This window comes from Mesoplodon bidens (genome assembly GCF_964165515.1).
Source record: "Mesoplodon bidens genome assembly, chromosome: 15".
Taxonomy (NCBI): domain Eukaryota; kingdom Metazoa; phylum Chordata; class Mammalia; order Artiodactyla; family Ziphiidae; genus Mesoplodon; species Mesoplodon bidens.
Window position 1 is genome coordinate 32,549,261 of NC_138171.1, and position 27,016 is coordinate 32,576,276.

The window sequence follows — 27,016 nt, forward strand, 5'->3', positions numbered from 1 at the left end:
GTGAGAAATCCAAAAGAGCATAAATAAAATGTATTACTTATAAGTCACTCAGCAAATCATAAAATTACTAAATAATTTTTAATGTCCCTTAAGCAGGAAAGCACTTTGGATATACTGCTAGTGGGAGTAATTATTGGCTTTAACATTTCTAGATGGCCATTTAACAACATTAATCGAAAGTCTAAAAATACACCTAGGGCTTCCCTGGTGGCGCAGTGGTTGAGAGTCCGCCTGCCGATGCAGGGGACACGGGTTCGTGCCCCGGTCTGGGAAGATCCCACATGCCGCGGAGCAGCTGGGCCCGTGAGCCATGGCTGTTGAGCCTGTGCGTCCGGAGCCTGTGCTCCGCAACGGGAGAGGCCACAACAGTGAGAGGCCCATGTAACGCAAAAAAATAAATAAATAAAAATAAATAAATAAAAATAAAAATAAAAATACACCTAACCTTTGACGCAACAATTCTATTCTTAAAGAATTTATTATAACAAAATAATTAAAATAGGCTCAAATTTTTCAAAATGAGAATGTTCACTAAATAGTACTTAGAATAATCCAAAACTGGAAGGTAAATTATTAATGTCTAAAAATAGAAAACTGGTTGGCTAAATCGTGGGTTAATTCTTATAATAATATATTATGGGGATTAAAAAATTGGTAATAACATTTCACTGACATGGAAATGTGTTGACTGTGTCACTGAGTAGAGGAAAAGGCAGGTTACAAAACATACATGACAATCCTATTAAAGTTGTAGCCACACACACTTAAGCACACACATGCGCACACACACACACACACAAACATAAGGAAAAACAGATTCTCCAAATGACAGGATTAAAACTGATTTTTTTCCTCTTATTTTTCTAGAATGTATATGTATCACTTTCAAATTTTTTAAACCTTAAATCACTGCATAAGGTCAATACTGAAATAAATATGAACACAACACAAACTAGAAAAAAGAAGCTAAGGCACTCAAAACCAGTGCTGAAGAAGCACACCCAACTGATGTAGTCAATGTGCTCGCTCCCCAAACAGCAGGGGACAGATGGGTCTCCCTGTAACAAAATGCCTAAGTTCCTCATTTCTGTTATTTGCTGAGAGCACCTGAGTAACTAAGGGAACCAAAGGTGTAGTTAAGAAGGTAGGCGTTCTTAATGTGCTGCAAACCTACTGGGTTCAGAGGTTCCTGATTTTCCTGTATTTCCTCATATCCTTTTATTCTCTGATTTCAACTCTTCCAAAGCCCATTTTTATCTAACAATAGTACTGTACTTCTTACTTTAAAAAAAATTACACACATATATATATATATATATATATATATATATATATATATATATAAATTTTAAATGCTGTGTTAAGAATTTTTTTTCTACTTCTCAAGCGAGGGAATAAATGGATTAACATCTAGAAATACTGCCTATCAATCAATCTAATTGTGAAATTGGTTCAGAAACATTTTTCAGGCAATAGGAAACCTCTCCATTTGACAGGAAAAAAATGAGAAAGGGGTGATAGAAACATCACTCAACTATGAGTATATTTTATTCGGCAGTCCTTAAATTGAAGTGGCTTACATTATGAAATACCCCAGAATCCAAAAGCTTACAACTTGACAACTCAGTAGATAAAGCAATGTGGTCTTGAGCTGTGCCACCCAATGTCACCAGCCCCATATGACTACTGAGCATTTGAAACGTGGTCAGTCCAACTGAGATATGTAAAATACACACCAGACTTCAAAGAGTTACCATGAAAAAAAAAGTAAAATCTCATTAATTTTTATATTGATTACATGAAGTAATAATGTTTTTTATACATTAGGTTATAAAATGTATTACTAAAATAAATTCTACCTGTTTTTAACTTTATTCACCATAGCTACTAGAAAATTACATATGTAACTCCCACTGTAATTGTATTGGACAGCACCAGTCTAAGAAAATGGATATCAGGAAAAAAAAGTAAATGCTATTTCATAGTAGATAACCATGGCAATCAGACTCCATTCAAAGAGTGTGTTCTGACATCTTTTTACAAATACACATATACACAACAAAGGCATGGCCATATATCTTAGTCCAAATATCAAAGCAAACCCTATATCATATCCTACGTAATCAACTTTGCAGCCTGCACTATGATGGAGGGGAACAAGTGCCATAACCTAATTTCTCACTCACAGCACTGGGAGGAGGGAGGGAGTCAGATGTGAAAAAGGTCAAAGCAGAAATCCACGTGGTAACAAGCACAAGCTTAAAGGCCAAAAGGGGAGTCAGAGGCTCTTTTTGAGAAGCTCAGAACCAGCATAAGAAATCTAAATAAAACGCAGGGTCCATCCAAGGGTAAACACTACTCAAATCCAAAAGGACTTTATAATTACTAAATTGCAGGTTCTGGTTTTACATGGCAACCCTAAAACAAAATACCTGTATTTAAAACAAATTATCATCAGAGGGAATGGGACAAATTTATTGATGAGGTTTTTCCATACCAAACAGAAAGTCAGCAAACAACTTAGACAATTTATAGACAGTTGGTCTTAATCCAACACTAACATGTTGATGTTAAAATATATCCAACTGAAAAGGCCAGAGTTGTTTTAATATGCTTTGAATCTCTTTCATATAACCATTACAATCTTCCTTCCTTACCTTCTTATGCAAGCTCTGTAATCATCATCAGTGTTTATATAGTTTTGCAAAACTACCCAATTTCTCTGGTAAATATTTCTCTTGTTGCTACTGATCAAACTATAAACAACACAGCATTTTCATATAACATGTTTAGTAACGAGAAAGTAGGACACTGACGTCAACGGCATGAAGAATCTGTAAACCAAAAACACCAGAACTACCAGACACAGTGAGGCCTCTCAGAAATCAGCCTCCAATAAAATAGAAATTTCCTTTCCCTGCTCAGTTTTTGATCCAGTTTATATCCAAGTCCCTCCATGTCTGTGGCAGTTCAATCAACTTCTAAAATGCGCCTGAATCAGCACCCAGTCTGTAGGCTCCATGGGTTGGGCAGAGCTGTTGCTCTCAGCTATGAACGCCCAGGCAGTGAACTCTCACCTGTATGCTCTTTTTTTAAAAAAAATATTTATTTACTTATTTATTTGGCTGCTCAGGGTCTTAGTAGCAGCACACAGGATCTTTGTTGTCACATGTGGCCTCTTCGTTGTCGCGTGTGGGCTCTTTTAGTTGTGGCATACAGGTTCTTGTTGCAGCATACGGGATCTAGTTCCCTGACCACGGATCGAACTCGGACCCCCTGCACTGGGAGCACGGAGTCTTATCCACTGGCCCACCAGGGAAGTCCCTATATGCTCCTGTTAACAATGATGAAAGGTACTATCAAGCCTTCTCTTTTTCTCAGTTTAGTAAGAGGTCAGTATTTTAGCATCTGTACTGATAGTCTCAAAGAAAATGGAATAAACCAACTGTTTGGCTAGCTTCCTGAACTGCCACAACTATCTAATCACTGAAATGGAAATGGGAGTACATGTGAAGCAATATACCTGGACAGACTGGAACAACTAGTGAATTAAAGAAACACTGCCTAATTATCAAACAGTGCATGAGAGCTCAGAAAAGCAGGAATTCAACAGGGCTTGAAACTGTCAGAAATGACGTTTGGGAACTGGGACTTGGCACCAGCCTTGAAAGATGGAGAGTCCTGAGCAGGAGGCCACCATGGAGTCAGTCCAGAGGCAGGCATGAAAACAGGCTAACCAGGGCACACTGCAGGAGATGAAGGAAGGAAACCCCTCACAGGGTCTTCGGAGTCTCCAGAGTCCAATGTGAATGCAACACAACCTTAGGACACATGAGCTTCTGGACAGGTGATAAGAGTAGCAAGAGTCCACCGCTGGATACTCAAGATAGGAGATTAAGAAGCTACTGCGTTAATCCAACTATACAGATCTTGGCAAGTGGGATGATGGAAACAACAAGGAGAAAAAGGGATGGATAGTGGGAGTGATTTCTAAAAAAAAGAAAAATCTAAGACTTGGTGTCAAAGATGACCTCTGGGAGAACAAGAATGTTCCCCCTTCAGAAATAAGTAAATGGATTTGACAGGCAAGTAATGAATGAAGTTTGGACATGTTGAATTTGAGCTGGTGGTGGCACGTACATCTGACAAGTGTCCAACAAAGACCACCAGAAATTGAGAGAAGTTCTATGAAAGAACAGAGCAGAGAAAGAGATTTGTGAATTGAAATATAAAAATGGTAACTGAAACTCTGGGATTGGGAGACCATTTATTTTGCAGATATCCCCAAACACAGCTGCCTTCCCCTCACCTCCCTTATCTTTAGCCATTATTACTTTTAAGAATGCAAAACATACAATTTAATGATGATGGCTTAAGGAAAAAAAATACCCACAGAAAACAAAAAAAATGAAAGAAATACACAAAAATATTCACAGTGATGTCATTAAGTAGAGGATCAAGGATATTTTCTTCTTCCTAATTTTTGTAATTTCCCAAGTTTTATTTATTTTTTAAAATAGCAAGCATAGCTTCTATTAGAAAATAAAAAATATGTTTTAAAAAGGAATGATTCCCTCTAAGCATTTTTGAAAGTTCTTATAACTGTACACCTAGTGAATTTATTTCACTGTATGTAAATTAAAATTCAACAGACAAAAATATCATTGATGTAGTATTTGACATTCACCATACTGAATAAATTTCGTCTTGACAAGACAAAATGAGAGAATGTTTATCAGTAGGAATATAAATTCTTGCAGCTTCTCAATCCTCAATTTGCCAATATCTATCAAAATTTTAAAAACTGGAAAATCTTATCACTGTGCCCCAAAATTTTACGGCTAGAAATTTACTTATGGGTAGTCTCTCCAAAGTATGTACAAGAAATTTCACTACATTATTATTTATAATAGCAAAAATTTTTAAATAACCAAAATGCCCATCAATAGGATGAGGGAGATGGTAGAAGGAAAGGAGAGAAAAAAAGGAATGTTCCTTAGTAATGTATTTGTGCTTAGTCTCACTACTTAAATTGCTGAATACCTGAATAAGAGCGAGGGAACAGGTCTTCAATTTCTTTACCCCCAGGCTTCACACCTGTTACCCTGACCAAGAACCCCAACAGCAACAGGCACTCAAATGTTAGTGGATTTAAAAAAAGCCAAAAGCAAGTAAATGAAAATGAAAATATTTACCTCCTACCTTGTAATTAGTATAAGTGGCAAGACCATGCCTGTTTGTTTTCTAGTTTAATCTACTTATGTGGAATTTGGCCTTAAAAAGTATTACCTTATCATTAGCATTAACCTACCAATTATTCCCAGGATTGCATTTAGACCTTTGCTGACGCGTGCAAAGGGCAAAGTCAAGCACAAAAGTACCATCAGCACAACTCTGTCACAAAATGCAGAACAAGAAAGATCGTGTTTCAGATGCAGACCTGTCGTTACTCTTTCCATTACAAGCTGCTGAGCTACATTTCCTTGTGCTGCCGAAGCCCAAGCTCAAAACAGCACGTGGAGTCCCAGTTAGTGGAGTTAAGACCTAGCCAGAGAAAAACAAATGGTAAATCAAAATAAAAAGTAATAATAAACCTGGCAGGAGGTTTATGCAGTCTACTTTTCAATGGGCCATGCTCAATCCTAGAACTCGCTCTATTACTTCTTCCCTCTAAAGGAATATCTCCAAGGCCCTAATGCATCCCTGGGCAGGATTACAAATTTTTCAGTCCCTTAAAAATTAACTCTCCATTTGCACAAAATATTTTGAAAGACAGTATTTAGAGCACCAGAAGAAGTCAATTTTGTTACTCAGTGGGCTTTCTTGATAATTGTTTTAATTCCATATTCCCTAGCACAGGGCCTCAATTTTTTAAAACTTTTTAAAGATTTTAGTTCTCACTATGTGCCAGGCATTGTACTATATATCGTATGTGTGAAATTCCATCTTCACAACAACCCTTGGGAAAAACTGGGCCCACACTTTATAAGTAAGAAAACCCAGAAGGGGTGAGGTCTCCTGGTCAAGGTCCTGGAGCTTATAGGAGACGTGACAAGACAGGGGACAGAGCCCATCAGGACTGTGACAGCAGAACCCTCACCTTTCATTATGACTCTACATTGCCTTCAATGCCACCACTAGAATAAACTGCAGGTACTGTATTTGTGGGAAAACAGAAGACTTAATTACTCAAAAATCACTTTCTTTTAAAGCTTCTTAAAAATGCATCAATACGTTGGGGGGTGGGGTGTGCTTCCAAAAAAGCTGGGTCACGTTCTGTTTTTTTAAGCTTGGTAGACAGATATTCATCTTATCGTTTATTAAATGAACGTGTTTTATACATGCTTGTACCTATGCATGCATTTCACAATAAAAACCCATAGCCTGACTCAGGCAGCGTCTCTGGAACAGTCAGTGCAACACCAGTTATGAGCCTGACCCTCCATTATAAAGAAAAACGTATGAGATGACTATAGTTTAGCCAGATACCAACAAGTTCTTCCTTGGAAAATATTTAGGCTGTGAATCTTTCAACTTCACTGTTTGTTCTAGGGCAACTTAGCATTGCCACTCACAGATGACTCTAAGTAAATAAGCACACAAATGCCATCAGTTATACCCGTTCCAGGATTCAACGAGCCTCCAGTGACCCTGTATTTTTTTTTTTTTTTAATTTCAGCAACTAAACATTGGTCTTTTGCTGTTTGGGACAAAAAATACTAGTCATTTTAAATGATTAGAATATGAATAGAGAAATTATGGTTTTCTCCTGCCAAAAAAGGGGGGGGGTAATTTACTTTCCAAAATAAAATCTTCATAACCATAAATCAATTTTAAGTTATGTTTATTAAAAATTTACAGAGTCAAAAGGGAGGTATCCATCAGTGAAGATTAGTTAAGAAGAGGAATAGTGGAAAGAACATGGAAAAAAGTAACAAGAAAAGCTTTAAAAGAATATCTTATTTTTACTGAAACGAATTATATACTTTGTACTTTGAAAAATGCAAGTTGCACAACATGTATAGTATAATCTGACTTTTATTAAAAGTATAATTACATAGAACATATTTGTGGACACAGGAATGGGTTGGGATGGCTAAACATCAAGCTGCCTTGAGTGTAGGGGGCGTAAGAGTCTATATGACTTTCAAAATTTGCTTTATCCAATTCTGACAGAATTATTTTCCAACATGCACATGCTTCTTTTATAAATCATGTAAAAAGCTAAAAAATATTGTTTTAAAAAAAGGTTCCATGATGGCAAAGTTGCAATTAACAAAATATCATTTAGACAAATCACAGAAAAAATTTTGAAAGTGAAAGTACTATGACTCTATGAATACTTACTTTTGGAAAGTATTTTTTTAAGCTGATTGGTAAGATGACTGTTTGGAAAAACTCACTTTCTACGCTACTGAACGTAGCGTAGACCAAAACACAGAATTGGGTCAGAGGTTCTTTCAGTAATATTGAGGAAATGCAAACATACTTTGAAGAAAGGAATCTTGAGAAAGGAATTAAGCAGGAGGAGCCACTCAACAAAAACAAGACTGAGTTATCAAGTGAGCATCCTTGAACTTCTGTCATGTGGCCCTGTAACACCTCTCCCCTTCATAGGCTCCACTGTATTCTGGAAACATGAAAACCTGCCCTTTGCACACAAGGCTACCCGGCTGACATCATAGCCCAGGCCCTTGAGAGCATTTCAGAGGAAACGTCACGTGGAGGGAGAACAATGACGTGCCACCCGACATTCCCCCAAAAAAGGCCACTCCGCACTCACAGGAAACTGTTCACAGTGCTTCTCTTCTTTTTTTTTTTTTTTAATAAATTAATTAATTTATTTATTTTTTGGCTGCATTGGGTCTTCATTGCTGCAAGTGGCCTTTCTCTAGTTGTGGTGAGCGGGGGCTACTCCTCATTGCGGTGCGCGGGCTTCTCATTGCGGTGGCTTCTTTTGTTGCAGAGCACAGGCTCTAGGCGCATGGGCTTCAGTAGTTGTGGAACGTGGGCTCAGTAGTTGTGGCTCACAGGCTCTAGAGCGCAGGCTCAGTAGTTGTGGTGCACAGGCTTAGTTGCTCCACAGCATGTGGGATCTTCCCAGACCAGGGCTCGAACCGGTGTCCCCTGCATTGGCAGGCAGATTCTTAACCACTGAGCCACCAGGGAAGTCCTCTCTTGTTTCTTAATTGGGGTGTGCAAAAGTGCTACATGCTGGGGTTTCCAGACTTTGATTTCCTAGAGAAAAAAAAGTCACCAAAAAAATGTGGTAGGAATAATATAGAATTGTCATTTTTGCATTTTACCATTTCCTTAAAAAGGGATGTTAACACTTCAGAAGCAGGAAAGAGATAACCCCAGGGCCAATACCATTCACAGCCCAGAAACGTTGAGCAGCTAAATCATTATATCAATTCAGTAGATGCCAAACAGGCTGACAAAACACCTACTCCTGATTTAACAAACAAAAACAAAACCTCTTCAATTAAAATTATAATGATACTTGCTGAATATAACAAAGAATATCTTCTGAAAGCAAGGACAAACACAAAAATACTATATACTCTTCATGCTTTTACATTTAGTTTGTATATTTTAAAGGACTTATAAAAGAAGCACATGTGTATGTACCTGAAAATCTAGATGAAATGAGCAATTTTTTTAGGAAAACTGTTTTTTGAAATCCTGAATAAGTAACAACAAACAAATAGAGAAAAGTACGAAAGCAAAGAATTATTCACAAGAAAGGTGCGAGGGACTTGCCTGGTGGCGCAGTGGTTGGGAATCCACCTGCCAATGCAGGGGACACGGGTTCAAGCCCTGGTCCGGGAAGATCCCACATGCCGCAGAGCAACTGAGACCGTGTGCCACAACTACTGGGCCTGCACTCTAGAGCCTGCGTGCCACAACTACTGAGCCTGCATGCCACAACTACTGCAGCCCACGTGCCTAAAGCCTGTGCTCGGCAACAAAGGGAAGCCACCGCAATGAGAAGCCCGCACACCACTACAAAGAGTAGCCCCCGCTCGCCGCAACTAGAGAAAGCCCGTGCACAGCAATGAAGACCCAACGCAGCCAATAAAAATAAATAAATTTATTGAAAAAAAAAAAAAAGAAAGATGCCAGACTCAGACAAATTCACAGGCCAGTTATTTCCTAATCTTCCTGGTAAGAAATGGGAAATTGGTAACCTTCCCAATTTCTTCTGGAAAAACTGACAAGCTAACAAAGAAAGCACAAGAGAAGAAAACTGTATGTTAACCTCACTTGCCATTCCTAGATTTTTTTTTTAACTTTTGCAAATATGACATGCAAAGAATGACATCTGGTTTTAATCCTGATTTCTTTGATCCATATGACTACAGTTCTCTTATGAACTGTGCCTTTTGCCCATTTTTTTCAATAGGTTTGTTTTTTTTCTTATTCATCTGTAAGAGCTCCTTATAAGTTAAGCATATTAACTCTTTGTTGGGTTGCAAAATTATCCCCAGAAAGAGCAAAAGACTGCTTTTTCCATTTTGTTTATACCACCTGAAATGAAGGATTTTTAAAATTAATTTCTCTTAAGTCAAATCTAGTATCTTTTTGCAATTTCTTCTATCACTTTCATGCTTAGAAAGCCCCTTTCCATTCCAAGATCAGAGAAACAGTCACCATTATTTTCAGCCAGATGTTTTTGCTCAAAATCATTTTAATATATGTAACATCCATCTCTAAAAAATGCATATCTAATAAAATCACTGTTCTAGAAAATAACTAGATGAGTATAATTATATTAACTTTAGTTGTAGAACAAGTCTAAGTAAATTATGACAGTAAAGTACTTTATGATAAAATACTACAAAGCCATTCTATAGTACACTATCTGACAACATGGGGAAATAGTCATGAACTGCTACTAAGTGGGGGGAAAAAAGGCAGAACATCATTTTTATATAAAAACTACACTTATTTGAAAAGCCAGGCAGTATAGACACTTGCCTAAACATTAACAGTGATCCTCCCTGGGTGTCAGATTCCAGGTGATGTCATTTCTTTATGCCTTTTTGTTTTATACATTACTTATGAATGTGTATTATATTTGTGATTAGAAAAAAAGTTTAAAATTCATAAATACATATGCAAAAAAGTCACTAAAAATTTTTGCCCACATGCTTAAGTTGCAACTGTCTTTCGAAAAAAGTAAGATGCCTTCCTTCACTTATTTAATCCCATATTACAAATGGGATAATAAAAACTTAGTTCAAGAAAGATGGGGGGTCTTGCCAATCTACCTGATTTATATTCTTGTCAAAATAACCAAGTTAATATCACAAGCCAATGGCAACGATCAGTGGTGATAGTAACTCAAACTCGGCTAACACAAATGGTTCCATTTTCCCTAGGAGACTGTGCCTCAGTGTGTGAATGAGCACTGCCCAGCTCAATCAAGCTGAAAAGCCTGTTTTATGTACACTAACCCAAAAACTCCTTGGATGCAAGTAGAGATTATCATACTAAGTGAAGTAAGTCAGAAAGAGAAAGACAAATACCATATGATATCACTTATATGTGGAATCTAAAATATGGCACAAATGAACCTACCTACAAAACAGAAACAGACTCACAGACATAGAGATCAGACTTGTGGTTGTCAAGGGGGAGGGAGAGAGGGAAAGATTGGGAATTTGGGGTTGGTAAATGCAAACTATTACATTTAGAACGGATAATCAACAAGGTTCCCTGTATGGCACAGAGAACTATATCCAATCTCCTGGGATAAATCATAATGGAAAATAATATAAAAAAAGAATGTCTGTATGTGTAAAACTGAGTCACTTTGCTGTACAGCGGAGATTGGCACAACACTGTAAATCAACTATACCTCAATTAAAAAAAAAAAACAACCTCTTAAAACCTTTCCAAAATGTCTAGGAGTGATCACAATTAGATAATGATCAGATTAAAAGGCTGGGAGTCTAAATTTTGAACTCAAAACCAGAGAAGACCTGGAGATGGTCATGCCAGAGTCCCAGACAGGCTGCTTTTCCCGAACTGTGCCCCAGTGCCTGACCCAGCACTCTGCCCAAAGATGGTGCTCAACAAAGGAGGGTGGGAGAATGAACACAAAGGGTTTAGAAATCCCACAGCAGAGACTCACACCCAGTAGAGGCAGCAAGATAACCAGAACCCAGACCAGACTCATTTCTCCTGAGAAGCTACGGAGAGGAAAACAGTGCCAGGATGGCAAAGGGCTCTTCGTGCCTACTCCATGCCGCTGCTACATTAAGTTCCCCGCCCACAACCTCGAGGAGTTAGCCCTAAAATGGAGTTAGGATGAGTGTTTCTAGAGACCTGGAATACAAGGGGAAGCCCGTTTTTTGAAAAAAGCCTAAAGGATATCATCAGAGTCACATAAGGCTATTATCAAAGTATGATGCAAAAGTCTCAAATTTTATTTTTTAATAGTACTGGAGCAAAAGTAAGGAATTAAGGCACAAGAGCTCCATCAACCCAAAATAGACATCATATGTGCCCAAAGGGACAAGCACTAAACACCAAAAGTACCGAAATTTAAAACTTGAGTGGAAAGTTTATAAATGACACCTAGCCTCACTTTCTGGCTGCTTAGAATAAGAGCACCCAACTTTCAGACCATACCACTTAAAGTTCCCATTTATTGGGACCAAGATGTTGAAAAATCTTCAAGTTCAAATTTTATTTTTTAATTCAGCTGATTATCCCAAGCATATTTTAACAGACAAGCAAATTTGAAATCTAAAAAATATTTTAAACAAAATCATGTTCTGATTATTCATCTTTAAGAAAAATATTTCCTTTGAAAAAAGATTAGATTTTTATTTTGAAAACTAAACCCCAAGAAAAATGAACTACAAATAAAAAATGTATGTCTTGGGCTTCCCTGGTGGCACAGTGGTTGAGAGTCCACCTGCAAATGCAGGGGACACGGGTTCGTGCCCCGGTCCGGGAAGATCCCACATGCTGCAGAGCGGCTAGGCCCATGAGCCATGGCCACTGAGCCTGCGCGTCTGGAGCCTGTGCTCCGCAACGGGAGAGGCCACAACAGTGAGAGGCCTGTGTACCGCAAAAAAAAAAAAAAAAAAAAAAAAAAATGTATGTCTTGAATACATCATAAAATAAAATTATAAGGCAAAATGGGCAAAATATCTGTAGCATTTATTAAAGTGCTAATATCCTGGATATGAAAAGAACTGCTGGGCTTCCCTGGTGGCACAGTGGTTAAGAATCCACTTGCCAATGCAGGGGACACAGGTTCGAGCCCTCGTCCAGGAAGATCCCACATGCCGTGGAGCAACTAAGCTCCTGTGCCACAGCTACTGAGCCTGCACTCTAGAGCTCATGACTACTGAGCCCACGAGCCACAACTACTGAAGCCCATGTGCCTAGAGCCCATGCTCCGCAACAAGAGAAGCCACAGTAATGAGAAGCCTGCATACTGCAACAAAGAGTAGCCCCCACTCGCTGCAACTAGAGAAAGCCCACACGCAGCAACGAAGACCCAACGCAGCCAAAAATAAATAAAGTAAATAAATTAAAAAAAGAGGACTGCTATAAATCACCAGGAAAAAGATGAACACAAGACTAGAAAAATTGGTGAAAGAAATGAGTAAGCCAAACAAAATACAAATGGCAAAAAAACCTCATTAAAAAGTGTTCAAACTCACTAGTTATCAAAGAAAAGCAAAAGAAACATGGTTCTATCCTTCAGCCAAATTGTTTAAAAAAATTTTTTTAAGTTTAAATAATAACAGTAATTCCCTAACCTGGATGCAGAAGTATCTGGCATGTATGTTACATATGTATCAAAGCCTTAAAAATGTAAATGATATCCCCTCCAAAAATGTAGTCTGAAGAAAAATCAGAAAGATGCATATAGATTTCCGTACAAGGCTGTTCACCACTGTATTATGTTCACCACAGCAAAAAACAAAAAAACAAAAAAAGCCGCTGTATGATCTCTATTTTGAAACACACACAAATAAACATATATGTATGCATGCATATACACACAGACATTTTACTTTCAAATAAATCAGAAAAAAAGGATCATCAATGAGTAAACGAAACTATTTTGTGTATGAGTTTTCACCACAATCCTAATATTCCTTAATATCTCTAAGACAGGACACCAGTCCCACTTCCAGATCTTTTTCCAGTAATTCTTATCTTAATTCTGACCAATTGCTTCATATACTTTAAGAGCGATTCTAACCAACAGCTTCTGTGTTCTCCATAATCCCTAAAATCACTGTGAATTTCCTGCATATTCTTCTCAAATCACCCCATTTCCTAGAGCGATAAGAAAAAGAACACTAAAATTCCTGAGAAATAACAGACACTCTCCAGGGACTCCACTCTATCCTTGCTCTCTGTACAGACTAGGGACAACTACACATACCTGGGAGGAAGTCAAAAGCAAAATCATTTCTTGGGAGAATAACATCAGTGATCATACTAAATTAAGAGAAAGTGCATAGACCTCTCTAATACATTCTTCACCAAAGTGACCTAATGCTCCACACATGAGGATCTCACAGTATGTTTAGTCAACTATGCAAAGTCTTTAAAAGCGGTAAATATCTGCATTTTAGTTCATTTATAGCAAGGGTTTTCAAAACCTGGCTGCACACCGGAATCACCTGGGAGATTTTTTAAAACCTCTATGCTTATGCTGTATTCTGATCAACTGCACCCTAGTTGATTCCAATTTGCTGTCAAGGTTAAGGACCACTGACTTGAAGCATGTTTTTCAAACATCAGATAATGACTCACCAGAGTGAGCAGAGAAATCAATGCAGTGGGCTGGGGCCAGCAACTTTTTTAATTAAAAAATAAATAAAAGAATGGAACAGACTAGAAGAAAATATCAGAATGTATCCTAGTGCAGATACGTATATTCTCAAGAAATTTTTCAATTAAAAATATATAATTCTTGCTAACACATATATATGGAATCTAAAAAAAAAGAAATGGTCATGAAGAACCTAGGGGCAAGAGGGGAATAGAGACACAGACCTACTAGAGAATGGACTTGAGGATATGGGGAAGGGGAAGTGTAAGCTGGGACAAAGTGAGAGAGGGGCACGGACATATATACACTACCGAACGCAACATAGATAGCTAGTGGGAAGCAGCCGCATAGCACAGGGAGATCAGCTAGGTGCTTTGTGACCACCTAGAGGGGTGGGATAGGGAGGCTGGGAGGGAGGGAGACGCAAGAGGGAAGAGATATGGGGATATATGTATACGTATAACTGATTCACTTCGTTATAAAGCAGAAACTAACACACCATTGTAAAGCAATTATACTCCAATAAAGATGTTTAAAAATACATATATAATTCTTGACAATACTACCCAGATTGATCTACAGATTCAGTGTAATCACTATCAAAAATTCCATCTGCCTTTTTGGCAAAAATTGACAAACTGATCCTAAAATTCAAATGGAAATGCAAAGGACACAGAATAGCCAAAACAATCTAGAAAAAGAACAAAATGGAGGACTCACGCTTTCCAATTTCAAAACTTAATACAAAGCTGTGGTAATTCAGACAGTATAGTACCAGTATACAGATAAACATATAAATCAACAGAATAAAATTGAGAATTCAGAAATAAATTTTAACATTTGTCAGGTGATTTTTGACAAGGGTGCCAGGACAATTCAATGGGGGAAAGAATAGCCTTTTCAAAAAATGTTGCTGAGATGACTGGAAATCCACACATAAAGGAATGAAGTTGGACCCCTACCTCATGCCATATTCAAACAGGATCAAAGACCCAAATCTATGAGATAAACTATAAAACTCTTCAAAGAAAACACAGGGGTAAATCTTCTTAGATATGACAACAAAAGTACAAGCAACAAAAGAAGAGAAATGGGACTTTAACAAAATTAAAAACCAGAAGTTTTTAATTAAAATTTCAGAAAGTTTAATTTAAAACTCAAAGTTTCAAAGGACACCAGCAAGAAAGTAAAAACACATAAAGTGGTAAAAGTTATTTGTAAAGTATATATCAGATAAGGGACTCATATGTCAAATGTATTAAGAAAGTTTACAACTCAACAATAAAAAGACAACCCAATTTACAAATGGGTAAAGGATTTGATAGACATTTCTCCAAAGAAGACATACAATGGGCCAACAAGCACATGAAAAGATGCTCCACACCATTAGGAAAATGCAAATAAAAACCACAAGACACACTTCACACCCACTGAGATGGCTATACCCAAAGACAGACAATAATGCATGTGGAGAAATTGGAACCATCATAAATTGCTGATGCACCCACTTTGCAAAAGTTTGGCAGTTCCTCAAAATTTTAAACACAGAATTACCATAAAATCCAGTAATTCCACTCCTTGATATTTACCAAAGAAAATTAAAAACATGATCACACAAAAACATGTACATGAATGTACACAGCAGCATTATACATAATAGCTGAAATCTAGAAACATCCCAAATGTCCATCAACTCATTAATGGATAAACAAAATGTGGCACTGATTCTTGCGACAAGGTGGATAAACCATAAAAGCATTATGCTAAGTAAAAAGCCAATCACAAAAGACCACATATTGCACGATTCCATTTATATGAAATGTCCAGATAAGGCAAATTCACAGAAATAGAGTACAGATTAGTGGTTGCCAAGGCCTGGTAGGGGGAGGGAAGAAAGGGGAATGACTGCTAATAGGTATGGGGTTTCTCTTTGGGGTGAAAAAAAATGTTCTGAAATTAGATAGTGGTGATAGTTACACAAATCTAAAAACAACTGAAGCATACCTTTTAAATGGTAGACTTTATGGTGTGTGAATTATATCTCAATAATGCTTTTTTTTTAAGGCTATCCGGTCAAGTGCCCCTTCCCTGTCATTCCCACAGAACCTCATATGGTTCCTTTACCATACAATAAAAAGGTTATTTATGCGTACTAACTCAAAGGCCTTACTTCCAAGCCTTATATTTCATGACCAGATCACAAAATTGCTTTGGGTGACACAACTAATTTTTTTAGTTAGTGAAATAGAAATAGAAAATATCAGAATACACAGCATATAATGTTTTTGTGACACTTGTTTTTGAGATACACACACACAGACATATATATGTTGATGAAAAATGAGTCAGTCAAAACAAAGTCTAGAAAATATATTTTAGGAGTTGACTGACACCTATTCAAGAAACAAAACAAGGGACTTCCTTAGCGGTCCAGTAGTTAAGACTCTGCGCTTCAAATGCAGGCGGGCTCAGGTTCGATGCCTGGTCGGCGAACAAGGATCCCACAAGCCGCTTGGTGTGCCCCCACCCCGCCAAAAAAGAAACAAAACAATAAGTACAAGATCTCAGAGTCAAAAACAAATTGAAAGAAAATTGAAACCACTGTGGAGCATCACCCTAGGCAATGAACTAAACATTAGAAAAAGTGAACTGGGGACTTCCCTGGTGGCACAATGGTTAAGAATCCACCTGCCAATGCAGGGGACACGGGTTCAAGGCCTGGTCTGGGAAGATCCCACATGCTGCGGCGCAACTAAGCCCATGCGCCACAACTACTGAGCCTCCACTCTAGAGCCCAAGAGCCACAGTTACCAAGCCCGCGTGCCACAACTACTGAAGCCCACGCACCTAGAACCCAGGCTCTGCAACAAGAGAAGCCACCACAATGAGAAGCCCACGCACCACAACGAAGAGTAGCCCCCGCTCTCCACAACTACAGAAAGCCTGCACGCAGCAGCAAAGACCTAACACAGCCAAAATATAAATTAATTAAAAAAAAAAAAGAAAAAGTGAATTGGACCCCATGTCTGTTTTTATTGATCTAGTGAAGTAATAAAAGATTCCCTACCCCATTTACCTACCAGGACTTCTGCGTGGGTTCAGAGGAGCCTCCTGCTCCTAGGATGTTCAGGATCCCTGCTGGAAATGCAGGGCCCCAGCTTACACTGGGTGTCAAAAAGCAGGTACAAAAAGGAGAACAGAAAGGGAAAAATAGATATTGCTAGTATATTGTTTATCTTCACAGGGATGAAAAAATAATGAGAAACAAGAACCCACAAAACTTCTCTGAGGGAGAGAACATTTTCAAAGACTGAGGGTCAGAATCCCTGACACAAAAGATGCAAACAGCACAGAATATCTGAACCTGAAGGAAAGACATAACTTGTATAATTCCTTCCAGCAAGAAATTTGAGGTCATCCTTAAATCAGCATGGAAACTGAATTTGGAGAATTACCACAAAAACAGGGACAGACTCTACCAAGAATTTTTTTTATGGTACATAAAATTCCAGGGTCAACGTCAAGGTGACAAACTTTGTTCATTCAAAACACTATGTATATTGTAATTTAGTGAAAAAGACATTGAAAATAGGACACTTTACTATGATTAAAGATTATATACAATAATGCATTCCAATAAATATTGAAAATAAGAAGGACCACTACCACATTTAAACCTGTTCTGTAAGTACTCTGCAGTTTATATTAAGAAAAGTAAGTATTTAAGAAGAAAAAAAAAATGATGGTTTGCAGCTATTATGACTGCCTATCTAAGAAACTAAAGAGAATCAACTGAAAAGAATAACAGAGTTTGGTTAGGTAGTACACCAGGCACAGTGCTATTTCATTTTCCTTGTTGACACACAAAATGACTCTGTTTCCCAGCTCCCTTTCATCTAGGATAGGGCCAAGAGACTGTGGAAGAAAATACTACTAACTCCAAGCTTGACCCATAAAAAAAATCTTTCATACACAAAATTTGCCAAAGTCTGGCAAACTTAGAGGCCAGATTTTGAAGTCAATTGTGTTATAAGATGGAAGGAGTCTAAATCCCCAACTCACCAGTTAGGGGAGAACCACCTAGAAAAATGTGAGCAAGAAATAACTTTTTATTTTGTTAAGTGTACAGATTTTGTCTAGCATTAACTAAGCTGAACAACATAGGAGGTCAGTTAGAAGAGATATAGACTGCATGCAGTATACTTGCTTTATACCAATTAGGAAATAGTGTATATGTAAGGGAGAAGGAGGAAAATCACCTTATTCTAAATAGCAAGTATTTCAAAATAAAGAGCAATCAATAAGTGATCTGTAGACCATACATTAGGAAGAATCTAAAAATGAGACCTATGAAAGATCTGTATGAATCAAAAGATTTGTTTATGGACAGAACAATTCAATATTATAAAGATGAAAAGTCTCCCCAAATTAACATACATTCAATGAAACTGCCCATTAAAAGCTATTTTGAAACCCTAAACTGAAACATACTGGGAAAAAAATTGAGCGTAGGCACTATTACATAGTAAAGCCTACTATAAAGTGATTATTATGATGAAAATAGCAAGGTCATGGCTAAGGAATACATAGATAAATGGAATAACACAATAAGTCCCATGACAGATATAAGGATTCAGCATATGATTATGGTTAACAAGTTAATAAAAAAAGAATGAATTAATGAATAAATGGTGTTGGAATTAATGTAGAGAAAAAAAATTCTTACTTCATACCATACTCTAATACAAATACTAATTATAGCTGAATATTAAAAAAAGAACTAAGAGAAAATATACGTGCATATTTATAAAATCTTGGGATAGAGAAGGCATGGGAAAGATAAACAACTGACAGATTTGAATTCAAAGCACAGAGCATATATTCCCAACTTATGACCAAAAAATGCAAATATTTTTAAATTTATTTTTATTGAAGTATAGTTGATTTACAATGTTGTGTTAATTTCTGCTGTACAGCAAAGTGACTCAGTTATACACATATACACATTCTTTATATTCTTTTCCATTACGGTTTATCCCAGGATATTGAATATAGTTCCCTGTGCTGTACAGTAGAACCTAGTTTTTTATCCATTCTATATGTAATAGTTTGCATTTACTAACCCCAAACTCCCACTCCATTCCTCCTCTACCCCCTCCTCCCCCTTGGCAACCATAAGTCTGTTCTCTATGTCTATGAGACTGTTTCTGTTTCATAGATAAGTTCATTTGTGCCATATTTTAGATTCCACATACAAGTGATAAATGTCTTTCTCTTTCTGACTTACTTCACTTAGCATGATAATCTCTAGGTGCATCCATGTTGATGCAAATGGCATTATTTTGTTCTTTTTACGGCTGAGTAGTATTCCATTGTATATATGTACCACATCTTCTTTATCCATTCATCTGTCGATGGACATTTAGGTTCCTTCCATGTCTTTGCTACTGTGAACAGTGCTGCTATGAACACAGGAGTACATGTATCTTTTTTTTTTAATTTTAAAAATTATTTCTTTACTTATTTGTTTATTCATGTTGGGTCTTAGTTGCAGCACATGGGATCTTCACTGCAGCACGTGGGGTCTTTTGTTGCAGTGCATGGGCTTCTTTCTAGTTGTGGTGCAGGGGCTCCAGAACATGCAGGCTCAGTAGTTGCGGCACACCGGCTCTCTAGTTGCGGCACACCGGCTCTCTAGTTGTGGCACGCGGGCTCTCTAGTTGTGGCACACGGGCTCCAGAGCACGTGGGCTCAGTAGTTGCGGAGCATGGGCATAGCTGTGGAGCGCGGGCATAGCTGTCCCGCAGTATATGGATCTTAGTTCCCTGACCAGGGATCGAACCCGTGTCCCCTGCATTGCAAGGCAGATTCTTAACCACTGGACCACCAGGGAAGTCCCTGTATCTTTTTGAATTATAGTTTTATCAAGATATATGCCCAGGAATGGGATTGCTGGATCGTATAGTAATTCTATTTTTAGTTTTCTGAGGAACCTCCATACTGTTTTCCATAGTGGCTGCACCAACTTACATTCCCACCAACAGTGTAGGAGGGTTCCCTTTTCTCCACACCCTCTCTGGCATTTGTTTAAAAAATGCAAATCTTAATAGCATATTTCTCAAACAAAGTGAAAGCAGGATCAAATGTAACACGTCTAGCAGCATCAACTTTACTCAAAGATTAGGGAGGAAAAGTGTTTCATGTTAAACCAAGCACTGATGTTTCTGGAATAGAATATAAACTTTACATTAATTTTAGATAAAAAGACTTAAAAGTGTCATGCTTTTTATACTCCCTAACACTTCAAAATATGCATATATTCCCCCATACCATACTTCTGTGGAATAATTTGTGAAGCAATGTCTTAATATAGAAAGAGCTTCTGAGGGACTTCCCTGGCGGTCCAGTGGGTAAGACTCCGCACTCCCAATGCAAAGGGGGCTGGGGTTCGATCCCTGGTCGGGGAACTAGATCCTGCATGCATGCAGCAACTAAGAGTTCGTGTGCCACAACTAAGGAATCTGCATGCCGCAACTAAGAGTCCACGTGCCTCAAGAGCTCACGCAGCCAAAATAAATAAATAAATATTTTTTTTAAAAAGAAAGAAAAAGGAAGAGCTCTTGATAATAAAATATGAACTCAAAGTTTTTTGGCTTTTGGCTGCACCACACAGCATGTGGGATCTTAGTTCCCCGACCAGGGATGGAACCCATGCCCCCTGCATTGGCAGTGTAGAGTCTTAACCACTAGACCACAAGGGAAGTCCTGAACTCAAACTTTTCAGCAGTGACCACATAAGTATTACTATGAAGCAGGGATAAGCAAACTTTCTACAAGAGCCAGATAGCAAATATTTTAGGCTTGCAGGTCATATGGTCTCTTGAATGGGCATGACTATGTCCCAGTGAAACCTGATTTACAAAAACAGGTGCTGGTGGTTCCCCAATCAGCAGCATCCTCATCATCTGGGAACTGGTTAGAAATGCAGACCAGGCCCCATCCCAGACCTTCTGAATGAGAAACTCTCAAGTTTAAGATCTATCATGTTAGACAAGGAAGAGGTTGTACCCCCAACCAGGTGATACGCCTTTGGAGATAGCAAAGAATTTAAGCCAGCACTGCAGAGGGGACAAGAAAGCCACACCGAATTGCAGACTGAAATCCCAACTACAGCGGAATTGTGAGAAACAGCATTTCAAGCAGTGCTTTTCATCAGAAGCGGGGGAGAAGACCATCCACAGAGTCATTACATCAAGACCTCTGTAATGAAGCCTTGGTCCAGAATGGCAAAGTTAATGCAGGTTTAATTAACGCTGGGTCATGTATGTCTTCACTTGAACAAAGCGAAGCCACCTCAGAGGAAGCCTGTATAAAAGAAATGTGCATGTGTTGGGGTAGGGGGTTGTGGGAGGATCCTACAGGAATAAATGAGGGAAAGGAAGGAACAAAGGACCCAAGCTGGGGTGCAGAGAAGAAAACACTGAGCCTGGAATGAACAACAGGATGGATAAGAGGAGGCAGAAGAAAGCGAGGACAATCTGTTCTCCTTCAGCCTCAGCATGTACCCTCCACACTGCCCCAGAGTTTCCTACAATGCACATCTCTACAAGTCACTCCCCTTCTGGGAATTTCTTGGTGGTCTTCCAGACAAAATTCAAGCTCCATAATATAGTATCAAAAGGACCTTTAAGCTCTGTACACCCTTTCCACCTACCTCATCCTCAGCCTCCCTCCAACCATCCTGACACATTCAACCCCTCTCCCAAGCCTCTCCACTTTTACTCATGCCATCCCCACCTCCCCCTCCCCCACACCCACCCAATGGAGCATGGCAATCAGACCAGCCCTGGGTCAAATTCTGACTCAGCTACTATGACCTTGGGCAAGGAGCTGCCCACCACCAACTTCAGCATCCTCAGATGTAACATGGGAATAGTAATACCTATTACCATAGGGCTGCTGTGATTAAATGCCATTAGTAAACACAGGAAGTGCTAGGCAAAGCACCTGTTGACCAACTGACACTAGTTTCCCTGCCCTCTTCTATGCCAACAGGAGCTAAGAAACACAGACCTTCAGGCAAGACTTGGGAATAGCATTCTATCATTGAGGGTCCCAAGGTTTATCGGAGCATTAAGAGCAGAATTCAAGACCCAAGAGTTAAGTTAGAAAAGTTTATCAAGCTCCAGTTCCTTCACTGATAAGATGCAGACCAGAATCACGTTGGCTGCCAGCTGCTGAAACCAACAATAGTGACCTCAAGTGTTCAGCACATAGCCAATAACCACTGGCACCATCCTTACTGCACTGGCCCTATCACATGGGGCTCACTGTCTAGTCTTTCTTGGGTCCCCTCTACTGCTTACAGAGGCTCCTGGAGAGAAGAGTTTTAAACTGCTCTTGAGTTCAACTTAGAAGATGGGAAGATTCAACTCAGTAAGAGTCACATGCACATAAATGAGAGAGAGGTGGCCACCCAGATGGGTGAACCTCCACCAGGCACTCACTGAGATGCTCCAGGGCAACTGACACAAGGAGACTGAAAGATCAGCTGCTTTGGGAAAAACCTGTGGAAAGAACCCGTGAATAAAGAAGGCTTTCTGGACCACAGACCATAAAAAGCCATGGTTTGTGGCAACCAGGCAACATGAGGCCCAGTGCAACCCTGACCCCCTCACTGAAGGAGGAAACTGAAGAACTCATCAAGGCTACAGAGAAACAATGATGAAGGAAAAACTGGAGTCAAGACCATGGCCAACAGGAAGAGGCTGTGAGCTGCACTCTTAAGTTGCTGAAAAGTTCACAGGCAGTGAGACTACTTGATTGAAGTCCTAAGTATGATCCTCCATGAGCCTATGCAGTATACACTACTGTACCCATTACACTTGAATACTTAGATATTTCTGTATATAGTGTATATGCAAATCATGTCTACCACACTTCCTAAGATGTAGGGACTTGTCAGAGGCCATTTTTGATGAATCCGAATTTTTGCTTTTTGTGCTACCTTTATAGATTTTAGGCCTGCATAACAACAACAACAAAAAAAAAATGAAGTAATGCAAGAGATGGTTATGAAAAAACGAGTAGATGGAACTTTCCTTCCTGGGGTAAATTTTCAAGGAGGGTCTTAGAGGCCACCTAGACCTGAGGTGAGGGACTTACCTGCCTGAGGTAAGAAGAGTTACATTTCCATGGAAGAAGACCTCCCCCAAAACATCCACCCTCTCCTTACCACTGCATTTAGTTGCATCAGGTTGGCGCGGCAACTTAACATATCATGCAGCATGTGGCTCCTGGGGCAGCCACTTTCCTTCTAGGTGCTTAGGCCAGAAACCCTGCCATTGCCCTCAACTCTCTCTCTCACCCCCCACAGATGGTCCATAAGCAATCTCCTCAGTCCCACCTGACAATCCGACACTTCTCACCACCACCCCACCGGCACCCACCTCCACTCAATCACCATCTTCAGCCCTGTACTAGCTGCCTGCCCTGCAGCCCTACCCTACTCACCCTGACTTCATTCTATTCTCACACATCAACAACCAGCATGTCTCTATCCGTCCTCTATTCAAAACTCTCCAATGGCTCCTACCCCGCCTCAAAGTAAAATCTACAGGCCTTCCTAGGTGCCACGCAGCCTCAAATGATTCAACTCCCATTGTCTTTCTGACCTCAGTCATTCTCTCTTTCTCCTGCCTCAGGGCCTTTGCATCTGCAGTTTCCTCCACGGGAATGCTCTTCCCCCAGATATCCATATGACTCACTTCCTTCACATCTTCACTCAAAGATGACTCAGAGCTTCCCGTTCTACATTTCCTACAATTTCAGCTCGCTCGGCAACACTTAATACCCCCAATCCTGCCAGATTCTTCTTCAGAGCACAAAGTCTCAATGTCTGCCTCCACACTAGAGTGTGAGCTCTGTGTGGGGAAGAAATCTCTATGCAGCATCTAGAGCACCAAGATCGTTACCTGGCACACAGTCGGCAGTCAATACATGTATTAAATGTGGGGAGGCCTGTGAAAAGCATAAGTTGCAAGCAGACCTCAATTCTTAGAGAGACGACAATCTAGAACCGGTGACAAAACAACAGGCCAGAAATAGCAAAGCCAGGGAGAAAATGAAGAGAGTGCCATAAGGAGCACAAAGGACCAGTTTAAACCGCTTAGTAGTAGCTCACAGCTCAACCTGAAGCAGGAGTGCTCCCCAGCAAAAGAAAGAAAGAAAGCCCAGACTCAGGCCCTCTGAGGAGAGAATAACTAGAAAAACAGCAGGGAATGAAAATGAATTAATGAGGTTACCTGGCACTGGGAACAGACTAGCGTGTTGGGAGTTTTTTAGGCAAGGCCTGGAAACAGGTCAGGGAAGGACTGCAAAATGTTTAAGTTAAAATAGCATGAGGGACTTCCCTGGTGGTGCAGTGGTTAAGAATCCGCCTGCTAATTCAGGGGACATGGGTTCGAGACCTGGTCCGGGAAGATCCTACATGCCGCAGAGCAACTAAACCCGTGGGCCACAACTACTGAGCCTGCGCTCGAGAGCCTGTGAGCCACAACTACTGAAGCCCGCGCGCCTAGAGCCTGTGCTCCAAAACAAGAGAAGTCACCCCAATGAGAAGCACGAGCACGGCGACAAAGAGTAGCCCCCGCTCGCCGCAACTAGAGAAAGCCCACGCGCAGCAACTAAGACCCAACACAGCCATAAATAAATAAATAAATAAATAAATAAAACAGCATAAGACGATTAAATAAAGTTTTTAAAAAGCTTTCATTTACAAGTACAAAGCACTATATAATTGCAAATTATGACTGCTGACTTTTAATTCCCTTAACCATAATGGGAAAAACCCTTAAGTCACCAGTGATGCCAGAAATGAGTAACCAAATGGATCCCAGGTTTGTCTCTGGAGACACTGAAGATGGTGGCAATAACCAACTCAGGATTTCCAGTATCCAACACACTAGACCTTAGGCTACTTGAAGGCAAAAGATTGGGTTTTAGTCAATAATATTTGGATTAACAGCACTTGTCACCAAATTAGCTGATGTACATCTAACTCATTTCTGCAATGATATTATAAATCCACTAGCCTTTGCTACACAAACCAGATAGGCAGTGTGGCATGAAACCTAGCAAAACCCCATCCAATATTCTACACAGGTACTTTCATAAGCATTTTTGAAACATCCTAACAGACATTAAAACTCGGCTTGACTGTGCCACAGTCAGAAAACACAACTGCCACACAACCATCTTTGGGAGCGGGAGGGAACTACTACGAAAAGTTATTGAAACACCTAGTTTCTTTAAAAAAAAAAAAAAATCACTCCCCACTCCAAGCAAAGAAACCGAAAGAGAAATGCCCTGGTATTCAAGAAAAGAAGCTGGTCACCATTTTGGCAACGATATAGTCTAGAAAGCAGATAGCTCATGTTCAGGCTGCCAGGTGAAACAGGTTGTCAGCTGGACACATCTACTCACCCCCTTTTAACTAACAGGTGTGTCATGAGGGCTTACACTGTGCACACCCACTGCTGGGCTTCTAAAAGGCAGGTGCCCCAAAGCTATTAAATTTTGGATGAGTGAAAAGAGACCAGTAGTGATAGGTTCACAAGTGACCCTGATAGAGTCCATGACCCTGTAGAGAATTCAGAATTTCTGAGCCAAAAGGCCCTTTTTATAAATCTCACCAGACTCACCTTCAGGGGCCAAGTGGGCCAAGTCATATGCAAAGGTGAAAAGGCAGGTCTAGACAACTTGGAAGGGCGAGGCCCCAATCCAACAGCATTCAAATGCAAAAATATAAAAATTAAATGTTCCAACCATCCGTGATTCTAACCTCTGGCTTCAGAGAGGAAGAAACTGGGTGAGGGAGATCACATGCCAATTAATGACAGCTCAAATCAGACTGTGCACGTCCTCACACTGCCCAGCCTTCTCTGCACACAGACGTCCAAATATCAGCAGGGACAGCATCTTCCCCCTCCTCTCTCCCATCACTGCACGACTAAAAGTAGTCAGCAACTGCTAATGCCTCAGACCCAGAAATCCTTTATAAGTGACTTTCTTCCACCCGCAGTTGCCCTCACCTACCCTTTGGATTGACAATCATGAATTTCCCATCAGTCATGCTTAAAACCCCCAGCCTGCAGGCCGAATCCCTATCAGCTGCCCATCAAAGGGACATCTAGAGTCACAGGAAGGAGAAAATTCTGCGCCCATAAACTAGTCACACTCGAAAATGACCATTTCTCTTTCCAGCAAGGTGGCAACAAGGCGGACGGCGACCCCCGGGGAACTGGCCAGACAGAAAGGTCCTGGGGTCGGAGCGAGAGCTCCTAAAATTACTCGGCGCAGCCATTGTAGGGGAGAAAGAAGGCAAAAATGTAAAATGCACCCCCCTCCGCTGCCCCTCTTGATGGCCCTGCATTACTGGGGGCACGGAGATGCCCGCGCGCACCGCCTGCGGAGGGCCGACCGGAGAGCGACCCCAGGCCGCGCGGGCCGAGGGCCGGGGAGGAGGCGGCGGCGGCGACCGGGTCCCGGGGGTACCCCACTCGCCTCCCCGCGGCGCGGCCTGAGGGCCCGAGCGCACGGCGGCTCCGGCCGCAGGCAGGGGTGAGCGCCCGGGGGTCCGGCGGGGCTGCGGGTCGCCGGGCATCGCAGGGCCCCGCGGTCAGGGTGGCCGGGGGACCCCGGAAACGGGCCGGGGTGTGGGGGCGCAGGCCGCGCCGCTGACAGCGCGCGGGGGCCGTGCCTGGCCGGCCTCGTGGGCGCGGCGGGCCCCTCGCGGCCAGGCCCGGCAGGTGCGGCCTGTGGGCCGGGCGGGGGGCGCGGCGGCCCGGCTCTCACCTGGCTGCAGATCGCCGGGCTCCCGTCCTGCCGCCGCGCCTCGGCTCCGCAGTAACCGCCGCAGTCTACGGTCCCGCAACAGCCGCCTGCAAAATGGCGCCGCGGAGGGGCGGGCCAGGGGCGGGGAGCCGCAGAGCCGCCCGCCCCCGCGCCGGCCCGGACCCACCTCCCTCTCTGTGCCCGACCCCCGCCCTCTGGCCTCCCCCAAGGGAGGGGCTCCCCTTCAGCGCCTGCCAAGCTAAGCGAGCCGCTTGGCCTCCCAGGCGCCCCCCACCTCGTCGTCCTCTGCGTCCGCCACGTTCATTTTATTTCCCGCCCCCCTGCGTGGAAATCGCCCCCCTTCTCCTG

At 40.9% G+C, this 27,016-nt stretch overlaps 1 protein-coding gene across 2 annotated transcripts in view; it reads right to left on the bottom strand.

Annotated features, from left to right (window-relative positions):
* SLC23A2 (solute carrier family 23 member 2) overlaps positions 1–26,778 on the bottom strand; it is a 147,312-nt gene extending 120,534 nt beyond the window's left edge. For both annotated transcript variants that reach the window (XR_014017534.1, XM_081255496.1), the window contains exon 1: positions 26,669–26,778. The gene's annotated coding sequence lies outside the window, so the exon portion shown is untranslated. The remainder of the gene's footprint in view (positions 1–26,668) is intronic.
* Positions 26,779–27,016: the final 238 nt, after the last annotated feature.